This window comes from Pygoscelis adeliae, unplaced genomic scaffold (genome assembly GCF_000699105.1).
Source record: "Pygoscelis adeliae isolate BGI_AS28 unplaced genomic scaffold, ASM69910v1 Scaffold22, whole genome shotgun sequence".
Lineage (NCBI taxonomy): Eukaryota > Metazoa > Chordata > Aves > Sphenisciformes > Spheniscidae > Pygoscelis > Pygoscelis adeliae.
Window position 1 is genome coordinate 752,091 of NW_008824350.1, and position 11,318 is coordinate 763,408.

The window sequence follows — 11,318 nt, forward strand, 5'->3', positions numbered from 1 at the left end:
TTTTTTTTTTTTTTTTTTTTTTTGGCTGTCCTCGATAACAATATGAGTCTCCAGCTTTTCAAGAATCAGGGATAACTAACCCGGAGGCTCTACCCAGAGATAACTTTGATACCTAAATCAAACCTTGCAGTTGTAAAGTGGCAGCAGAATGAGGGTGAGCTGTTCTTCCCATGCCCAATGTTACAAGAGTGCAGTTTTGCCCTTGCGGTCAGTTATTGCGTTGTGTGTGCCCATCGCCTGGAGCTTCAGTCACGTTTCTGCAAGCGCACCTAGGCTCTCTAGAGGGGAGACTGTATGAACAAACAGGTCCGCTTCACTGAGCAGCTCTGGACTGTTTCAGGGTACAAATACTGTATCTAGTTGTCAGAACTGAAATGCTCCTGGTTCCTCATGGGACTCTTCTCGGCTTCTTCACTGTTGCATTATTATCTACATCAAATCATACCACAGTATTATAACGACAAAGAAAACCTGGGTACAATAAGAATGTTACGCTGATGATTTGGAAGGGTGTTTCTTCATGTCAGCCTTTGAACCGCTGTCACCAATGTGGCATGAGACAGCACTCTGCCATCTGAAGTATCAAATGAGATGCAAGCAAGATATCATGGTCCTGTGTTATTACTGAAGGTGTAGTAGCACTTTTAACCCTGAACGCTTGTGGCTCTGTCTGCCTATTAGAGAAAAGCTGACCAGAGCTGTGCTGGCCAAGCACATTTTGGAAACATTTAGGTGCCTGTAGGTGGTGATGGACACCACCTTGGGTTTTCAGAAGCATCTGGATGAGTCAGTCACTTGGTTCCTGTGGAGTTACACATCTGACTTCCTCAGGCTACAAAATTTCAGCTTTGCATCTTTGAGCACTTACGTATAGTTGAACACCTGTCTTCGTTTTCTGAACTAAATTATTACTTTCCTACATCTCTAACTTTTTTCCTGCAAATTTCTGCTTCTGCTCTTCATCTCTTAACTTTCTGTGTAGCGACTGTGAACGTACTGCTCGCATTGTGTCCGCGAGGTGGTGGATTTATGGGGGTTTAGAGGTGGCTAGAATGCACACAGTCTGAAGTACTTTGAAAAATTTAGTATATCTTTATACCCTTGAAAAGGTAATAATAGATGTATCATGAAGAGTTCTAAACTGTGTTTGATTACAATTTTCCTGTAATGATATAGTGACTTTTAAAGTTTTTAAAGGATGATATTAATGTTAGCGAATCCACAGTGCTTTCTTAATCTATATAAATTTTACCATGAAAAGACTTTTCCATGATTTCAAATTATTGTTTCCAGCTGGAGTAATAGGGTATTGTGGTGACTGGGGAATGAGCTAATTTCTGCTGTTGTGCCCTATCTATGAAGAGGAGCAAGAAAAGAGGAGCTAATTTGTCTCCTCCTCATTGGTTGTCAAGCTCTAGAAAGATTGTGGAGACACGAGAGATGGCTGCTACCCACTTGTGTTACATCAGATCTCAGACTATTTTTTAACATCTCTGTAGCTGGTGGCAAAGAATGTGGAGAGAGAGAGAGAGGTAGATTAAAATTTCAGTGAGCAATAAGGTTCTGACATTTTCACGTCCCAGGAGCTCTGCATTGTCATGCTGGAAACAGCTATCTGTTCCTAGACTCAGCAGCAGCGGAATGAGGCACAGGTCCTGCACTTTGCCTGTTAGATGGGAGTGGTGGGGACCATGAGGTAGTTAGGTAGTGAAGAGGAATTAGTGCTGTATGTTTGCCAGGAATCTTCAATTACAGGTTATAAACCGTCCCAGTGGAAAGGGACAATATTTCATCTTTTTCACTGTGCTTATAGAACCTGGCATCAGCGGTGAAAGGTTCACAGGGTAGTTAAAAGCTCCTCAGATTGATTACTACAGACCTATTGTGCTATGGGGATGCATGTTGAGCAAACGATAACTAATGGTTTGAAAGTCAGGGCTTATATGTTCAATTTATTCCTCTGTCATCCATTGTGTGAATGTGGGAAGTCACGTAATTTCATTGTGATTTAGTTTATCATTTTGTAGAAGAAAATAATATTTGCCTCTGTCACAGATGAGCAACTAGTTTTAGATTATGCCTTCACTAGTGTAACGGCAATCTGGCATAGGCATGTATTAGCTCATGAAGCTCATGAAGTCTTACAGTATAACAGCAGTAGTAGTAAAGTATATTAGTATTTATAATGTACGTAGCATATATTGGTATTTATAGTAGTCCAGTTATGGCATTATGGAGTTCAGGGTAGATGAACCACTACAGTGGGGTTTGTAGACTCTGCTGGACTGTGTGGGGGTGTGAACTTGAACTAGCTAATTCAGGAGTGGCTTAGATGCTTTTTACGTTGCAATTACTGAAGCGACTTAGACGTAATTTGCATCTGAAAGGGCTGTGTGTTGTTGTGATGAACAGCAGGGCAGTGAAATCATAGTATATTGCTTTATGCCCTTGAAGTACATGGGATGCAACCAGTTGTGTTCGTTTGCACCAGGGGTATTGCATGGTGCTGCATCTTCAAAAGCACCTGTGCTTTTGGGTAGCAAATTCTGCATTTTGATTGCAGGGTACGTGCAATTTTCCATCCTCTTGAGAACGAACAACCAGGAAGAACTCTCAGCACTTTGTGGTGTTTTGAATGAGATTGTGCAGTCACTGATCAATGCAGGGGTGGATGGGTTGTTATATCAGCTTGCATTAGACTACTTGAAGGGAGCTTTATTTTGGCAAGCTCCGTTTGGAACGGGGAGTTTAGGTGGAGTAATTCTGAATTTGGAATCTAACAGGTACTGGGGCCTATATGTTTTTTTATTTTAATGTTTTTATTTTCTTGTCAGCCTGTATTAGAGCATCCATTAGTTTGTGCTTCTTCTCTTTGAATCAATTTTCTTCAGTTTTTTTCAACTTACTGGATACAGTGTAAAATAGAAAATGCAGTCCACCCCCCAGAAGTAGCTTACTATAGTTGTAATTAGTACTTTCTATGGTGCATAAAGTACAAGGCACTTTCAGAGATGGTATATTTGATGGACCAACTTCATGGGCAAGATGCTTTTAGCACACCTTAACTGATCCAAGGAAGATGATTTTTCAAAGAAGGATTTATGTTGGAAAAGGGATTAGAAGTCTACTCTCAGGCTCTGTATTATCAGTGCAGTTACTCATTTTCCGAAGGGAATGATTCTGGCCAATAAGTTGGCATTGTTGCAAAACAACAAAATACAGCTTCAGCTCTCTCCTTTGCAACTGCTCCTTGCAGACTGATAGCACTTTATAAATACTGCAGTAGTTTGGGATCACCAATTCAGATGAAGTTGGGCTATATCTATCGCTTTGCATTTCTAAATTTGTATAGCACTGACACTTGTTTCAGTTAATATACTTGTTTCACTCAGCATGTATTTGCTGTTACATTCTCCGTAGCTATCCTTGGTAACAGCGTGTTGGCTCAGAGCCTTTCCAAGAGCTCTTGCACTCACAGCGGTGTTTTTTTTATTGGAAGGTAGATTGATTACAGGTGGATACTGCATTTTGTTCTGAATTCTTTGGAAGAAGGATGGATGTATTGGAGGCAGTTTCTTCCTGGGTGTAACATCATTCTGGTCCATTAAAAGTAAACTTGGTATGCGAGTGCCCATTTTAACAATTGAATTCATAAAGGGAAAAATTTGCCTTGTTAATAAGCAATTCATGTGTCAATATTCACTACCACCCATCCCCATTCCATTTTTCCTTTTGGTTGTCTTGCTCACCTTGTTTATCTATCTGTCAAATAATAGATTGAAAACTCTGAAAGTGGGAAGGGTCTTCCTTTTAAGTCAGCAATGCTTCCAGCACACCTTGGGTGGACAGACCAGAAAACAGGTAATGTGTATTTCTCTATTAAAAAAAAAAAAAGTGCCTCTAATTAGGCATCAGGGAACTCAGGACCTAGTCAGTGTCAGATGCCAAGAGAGTTACTTTATCTTGGCTTCCACCCCTAGGTTTCCTGGATGCAACATCCAGTTGCAGACAGTATTTTCGGCATTCTAAAATAGCTACAAATATCTGCAGATTTAGAAATACATAGAATCACAATGGGGTGTAGCTCCCTGGGGAAAGGGGAGGAAAGTAATAATCTTCCATGGTTTACCAAGAAGCAGCCTGATCATCTGCTGAGACATCTGACTGAGACAGGTCACCTGTGGCTAACACAACGGAAACAACTGGAACTGTCCATTCTTAACGTCATCTGTTATACAGTTATGTGACAGAGTGATACTACCACATTTGTCACAGATGGAGAGAAAATTGCTCAAGACCACAGAGAACGCCCTTTTTTGGAGGTGGAACAAGGCCTTGGTGATCCCTGGTTAGCAATGTTCTGCTTAGACCGCCACACCGTGAATATTTACTTGTTTTATTAAAGGACATACGTAATTGTGAACAGCAAGTGATCGAAGAGGAGTACATGCAGAAACCAGCTGCTCACATTAGATTACACAGTAGGCTGAGTTTAAACTTGTAGACTGTGTCTATCTGCAGGAAGCCAAGCGGCTTAGATTGCCTCATGTCTGAGAGTTAGTTCTGTCTAAGAGATGGCTGTGTCCATAGTGCATATCCTTGGCCAGAGGGGTCTCTTCTGGCCACCAGATAGTATCTCTGTGGCCCAAAGATACAATGATCATTATGTGTGTTTTTTCCAAGTACAATATTTTAAAAATGTGAGATTGTCCTGCAGCCCACCAGAAGGATGAGGTTATGCATCGTGTGACTTGGGACGTGGTGGGAGGCTGTGTGGGGTTGCAGAACGTATTGGGAGACTGCTGAAGGAATGGATAAGTAGTAGGGAACCAAACCCTGTGTAAGGTCATCCATGCTGGCTCTTGGGAGTGAGTGATGATGGGCGAGAACTGTGTTCCCAGACCTATGTCCACATACTGGTCTGGAGCTCTACAAAAGAACCTGGAAGCAAACTAGCAGTTAAGCGGTGCTGATGATCAGGAGCCTGGAGCTTGCTCCCTGCCCTAGTACTCTGTGGCAATGTAGACGTACCTGTAGGATGTTTTGAGGCAAGTTTTTCACAGGAAGGACTTAGTTACGTGTATGGAGGGAGACTGCATCTTTAGGAAATGTCTGTAAGAGTAGTAGAAATTGGAAATCCCGGACTTCATCAGGATCCCAGTTTCCTTAAAGAAAAGAAAAAGGGAGTGTCCCAGAATTGGGTCTGTCCCATTAGTGCTCTGGCAGGGTGAGGCAAAAGCGTCTCTGCTGTTTCCATGCCTAGATGCGCGCCCGTCTTTCGTCCTGCCAGTTGCAGAGTGAGAGAAGTGTTGAGCTCCAGTATTTAGCATGGGGCTGCCTGTGAGCTGGTACATCAGAAAGAGGAGGAATGGGGTCCTTTAGAATCCATGAATTCTCCCAGTATAAACAAAACTGCTTTCTCATAAACAAAGAGGAATTAGTTTGGCAAAAATTTGAACATTAAGTGCAGTTGCTGGAAGTGTTTATACTTTGTTCCTTAAAAAAGGCAACAGACTGAATATTGTTGATAGTACTGCATTGTTCAGCACTTGCAAGGAGGGGCAGAAGGTGTGGGATGATCTTCCACTGGTAAAGTATTTTCAGAGTAACTTCAGTTACAATTTGATGTCCAAAACAGTCACTGGGAGGATTTTTAGATGCTTTGAGAGCTGTACTTCACTGATCAAAAGCAGACTCCCTTTGCTGCTTCTCCATGCAGGAGAGCAGCGCTGCAGTATCCGGAGTGGCACAAGACCCTTCAGTTCGTTACTGCTAACTGTGATGTGGCTCCCTATGTGGGGATGCCAAGCCTCTGTTTCACTAGCCCTTATGTCCTCCTCAACATCTGCTTCAGAAGGGGAACATGCTTGCAGAGTCTTGTTCCACTGAGCACAGTGGTCAGCAGTGCCGTGTGTAATACCAGCATTTTCCCCCTCCTCACCAGTAAGGATACTGGACTGGAGGAGATGGTGGGGTTTTGATCTCGGCTCCAGTCTTCCCGGCTTTTGTCTGATTCAGATGGATGTTGTATCCGTTCCTGTTTGGAAAGTTATTTCACTAGTCATACGGGTTTACTTCCGCAGGAAGAGTAGAGGTGAATTATGCAGTGCTCTGACTGACCTACACCAGTTGAAAGCAGACTGTATCGCCCAGGTTGGACCTGGGGTTCCTCTGGTTGATGTGTTCGCCTTGGTAAACAGGGTGACTTCTACGATACGCTGTCTGTTGTCCTCTAGTATACACACCTTGCTTGGCATGCCCAAGTCCTAGTTTAATGAAGTAATAGTTAACCAGGAGAGGAATGTGAAGCTGCAAGTTTTTTTCTTTCCAGTGCAGTTCTAGAGAGACTTTTGTAATGGATGTGAAGTATCAGCTTAATGTTAATAGGGACTAATTGAATTCAGATTGACTGATTTTCACCCCCACCCCCCCATCGTCTCTTCCCTTCTGTCACCTTAATGACATGATCTATTAGATCTAAATATTCTAGCAAACCAGGTAGGGATTTTTGCTATTAGATAATTATCAGTTCAGCAAGGCACGTGGTTGTGATTTCTCAGGCACATAGAAGTTATGTAGTCTAGATGTGTTTCACTAATTAGAAAGAAATTAACTAGGTATTAATGACATGAAATTATATTTTACTCTATGGTTGTGTGCTAAAGCTCCAAATATCTCATGATTGACATCAGCACTACATGTCAATGATAAGCTGCCCTTGAAATATATTAATATAGCATAAAGATAACTTCCATTTATTGTCACCCAAAATTATATTTCACCTGAGTGGTGCTGATGGCTATTTACATGGGGATTCATGTAGTAGGTTCTGTTTTCCAGGATGAAATTTATGCATGTTATAACAAGCTATCTCATTTTATCTCAGATGTGCAAGAAATGTTTTGCACTACTAATTTTGCTTCTTAAGTTGACAACTTATTTATTAAAATGTAGGATTAGAGCCCAAATATGACCCTGTATTGGGGTTGTTAAACGCTGGTGATGTTTTCAAGAAATAGCTTGTTTTGCAGAATTTCTTCTAACATTGTACTTCTTTCTTTCTCTGTTGTCTGTAAAACCCAGAGTCTATAAGGACTCCTTGGTGGTGTAATTTCTGTGAAGCACATGGGTGTTTGTGCCTGTAAGAGTTTTCTTACAGCGGTCTTGTTTACAATAGTCTTTTCTTACAGCAGTCAAGGTATTTTAGAACATTAATGGGAAGCTCTTGATTTACTGCTTAGCTGTTTTCACTGAATTTACATATACATAGAGATTAAATACTGACAGTGTTTATGCATGAAAATTTAAAGGTTGTTGTCTTTGAAATTTTATTATTCACCTCCTGTATCAAACTCTAGAGGCGAGCTGTGGGAAAAAAAAAGGTTTTCTTGCTTTTTGGGGCGTTTTTAAAATTGGTTATTCCAGTTTAAAGGAGTTCAGTGATCCTTTTGTAATGTATGGGAGCCATATCTCTTTGCAGCTTCTGGTTTTTGGAGGGGTTTGAGGAGCCTGATCAGATAAGAGAGAGATGAAACTCTTATCATGATTCAGTGCATTTTGTTAACAGCTGCCTATCTAGTCCAGTGCGATTATGTTTCTCAGGAAAAAGCAGAACTGTTCTATAACAAAGAATAAAATAAAAAAAAAAAAAAGAAAAATCAGCAAGGGGCAAACGCACCCTCTCTTTTTAGCTTATTTTTGGGAGTGTGGTTTTTTTTTTAAAGGCTTCATAGGCCATCTTATCCATAAACAAGAAGTTGAAGACTGCTGGTTTGCTCCTTGTGTGTGGCAGAGCGAGAGAATGGTTAGCGCAAATGGTTTTCAATTTTTATCACTTTTGCTGCTGAGGAGTCTGGATTACTGCAAGCACGGCTATTGTCAGAAAAACAGCTGTGGGAAAACAGCATCTTTTGAACCTGAGACTTGGAATTCAGAGACTATTTATTTTTTGAAGATACGCATTTGGATTTAGATTGCTTATGTGTGGCTGCAGGCTGGTATGAGTTAGCCATTGGTAATGTAGTAAACTGCCTGTAGGCGTAAGGAGCTGATGGTACTCTTCAGGTAGTAATTGGTGAGGCTCTTAACAGGAGGCTGTGCATGAGTACTTTTAATTTTTTTTAAAAACCTAAATGAAATGTTTGTTTTCGCCCTTCTCAGCCCTGTGTAGCTGAAATGTCCATATAAGATCAAGCTGGATTCTCTTCTGGCTGATGCATTGCAAACATGTGCTTAGAGAAGGGTTCAGAGGGCAGACTGTTTTTAACTTGTGTAGTGACGTAGGGTTGACTTTCTGTTTGCATCTTGAGTAGACTCGGCTGGCAGCGAGGAAGAAAACTGTGTAGAAAGAATAGATTGCAATAGGATCCCTTGAAAAATAGTCCTGCGATTCTTTCATACCAGGCTACGGGTTTTTGTTGGTTTGTTTTTTAACAGAGAACTATACAAGTCAGATGTGGACTTTCACATACCATTATATTAATTAAAGGGTTGCAAATGCAGCACGTTAACATAGTATTAGGGTGAAAAAACCTGTACTTTGAATGTGAGCAGTCTCGTATGTGTTCACAGCAGGTAGCCTCCATCACTGGAGCACGGGCTCTGGGCTCTCCACCCTTCTCCCTGGTGGTCTGTCCCCCAGGCAGAGACAAAAGCGGTGCTGCCTTGGAGCTATGCTGATGTTGCTCCTTGGTCAGAGGTATTGCTGCATGGCTGGCCGTTTGTCTGCATTTGTGGGGTGTGAAATCGGTGCCACAATCTTCAGGCTAGTGAGAATGTTCCGTTTGTGAATTAGTTTGAAACCAGGCTTTAGCATGGCAGGAGTGCAGGGAAGCAGTCTTGCATCACTGGATGCTGAGCTCCACTCAACTCCCATATGTTAAAATGCACAGGTGTAATGGGATCCAGGGGCAACCAGCATGGCTGTGCTTTCACCTTGAAGAGCCAAGAGCATGCCTGTGTCATATCACTGTCTTATTTTCTCTGTAGTCTTTTTTTCCTCTAGAATAAGAATACCATCTAAGAAGGGATTTTGTGTTTTTAAGAAAAGCAGTCTAAAAGAAAGAGAAGAAACTTGGGTGATGGTCAGAGCCCTGACAATTCCTCAAGGGCCCTGGGGCACCGCTGGTCCAGGGGCACCGCTAAGGCTCATCCCAGCACCAGTATTGCCCGGGCTGCGTGGAGGGGATGCCTGCACTTGCCTCTGCTCCGGGGTGCACCTCAGTCCTACCTTGTCTCCAGCCTTGTCCCCTGTGACATCCATCCTGCTGTCACTTCTGCAACGGTGGCCCTGCTCCTGCTGTTCCTGACCAAAACCCAGCAGGAGATGCTGGGCACCAGTGGGAAGCACTTTTGCACATTTCTGTCTTCCAACAACAGGTTCGTGTTTATTGATTACCTTTTGTAGATCTTCAGAGGCGGTTGGTGGCTCCCTCAATGTCACCGTGAACAGTGTGACAGCCACTACTGCATATTGTGCAAGATGTGTTTGTCTTGTTGCACTGGAATACATAAAAAGCTTCAAGATATGCTATGGGGGAAAATCCTGAAGTATCAGAAAAGATCAAGTGAGCTGACAGTATAACAAGGTAAATGTGGACATTCAAAGTAAATAATGCAATGAGTGAAGCCCAGCATTAAGTAATGCTGCAGGGGGCTTTTTGACTAGAAATTGGAAATTTCTTCTTTAAAGGAGCATTGCTCAATTAAAAGTTAATTGCAATTGTTTTCTTTTAAAGTAAGCATATATAATCTCAGATATAATGTAAGCGGTGAATGTGGTCTTTATACACTTCAGGTGAAGCTGAAACTTGGGTGACTTGACGTACACTTTCAACTCTGCTTTGTAACTGCCTTCAGAAAGTTACATAAAATCTTTACCTAGTTCCTGCTCTGGTCAACTGAGTGATGATACCTAGAGCCTAATTCTTCAGTGCCTTGAAATCATGACTAAGAAGTGCTGTGAAAATGCACATTAGTGTAAATCATTCAAAGTGCTATAATTTTAAAATGCTTTACCCTTCACCATTTGTGATGTTTAATTTTTTTTGCATCTAATAATTTTGCTTAGGGAATTTATTCCATTTTCTTTTTAGCTCATGACCTGGCACAACAGTGCAGTGTTTGGGCTTCTAGGAAGACATGAGTTTAACAGGAGTTAAAATAAATTTTTGTCCCTTAAATACAAAATAGCATCTAAATTGGTCTGAACATGCCTTTGAAAGGTGAGATATATATATATATGTATATTGTTTAATTTGAGCTAGAACTGTATTACTGAGTTTCAAAATTGGTATGTGCATGTACAAGTGCATTTGTGCCCACAGTCCTCTGTGTGCATGCATACTTTATAAAAGAAAGAAACGAAGGAATCTGGATTGATGTAGATTATTTAACCTTGGTCTCTATTATCTCTTGCTTAAAGGGATATCTCAGCTGCTTCTGGCTCCAGTGGAGGATGCCATGTTACAGCAATAGCCTTTTCACTGCTGAGACAGGGCAGAGCTGGGATATGGTCTGAGGTTGTCTGATTCTGGCACTTGACTTGTCTTTGGGAGCTGACAACTGACAGCTGGAATGGCTTGGGGCTGTATTATACATATAATTGTATGCTATATATGTATATTATATGCTGGGGCACTTTGTCGCCTGTGGGAATGTGAAAAGTGGGTATAGAAAGGAATAGGCAAGTACCTTCTTCCTTAATAAGGGAGGCGTTCTAGTGGTGAACTGTGTTTTAGGAATGAATGTGTAGATTATGTGTGTGTGAACATACTTAGACTTTTTTGTCTCAATTTTTAATAAAATATGTTGAGATGGGACATCTCAATACTTTCAATGTTAAAGAAATGGAGCTTGTCAAATAGCTTTAATGCCAGTGTCCGTAAGAGGCAATGTTAGCTTTTAGGCTAGGAAAGGTCACCACGTGGCTCCACAGCAGCATTTAATTTAAGATGTAACTTGTCGAACATGCTGGTGAAAGAAAAATTTAAAATAGGCATTTGACTTAGAATTTTAAGTGTCCTCCCTGTACCGGGCCCTTATTTTTTTTTAAACTAATGTTTTTGCCTCAAGCCTGGCATGACCTGGAGGAGATAAGGCAGCACTTCTGTGCTTCTAGAAGATAGTTTGGGTTAAGGAGTATTATGCGTGGTTGTTTGCCTGTGTCCTGCTGCCTCTTCCCGGCTGTATCATGAGAAGAGGTGAGGGAAGCTGCTTACTCTGAGCAAGCAGCTATGCCTTCCCGGTTCCTGGCTGCTGCCCAGGGGTTAGGGAGAGCCAGAAGCGGCTCTGAGTGTCTGGAGGCGACAACCGGCAGC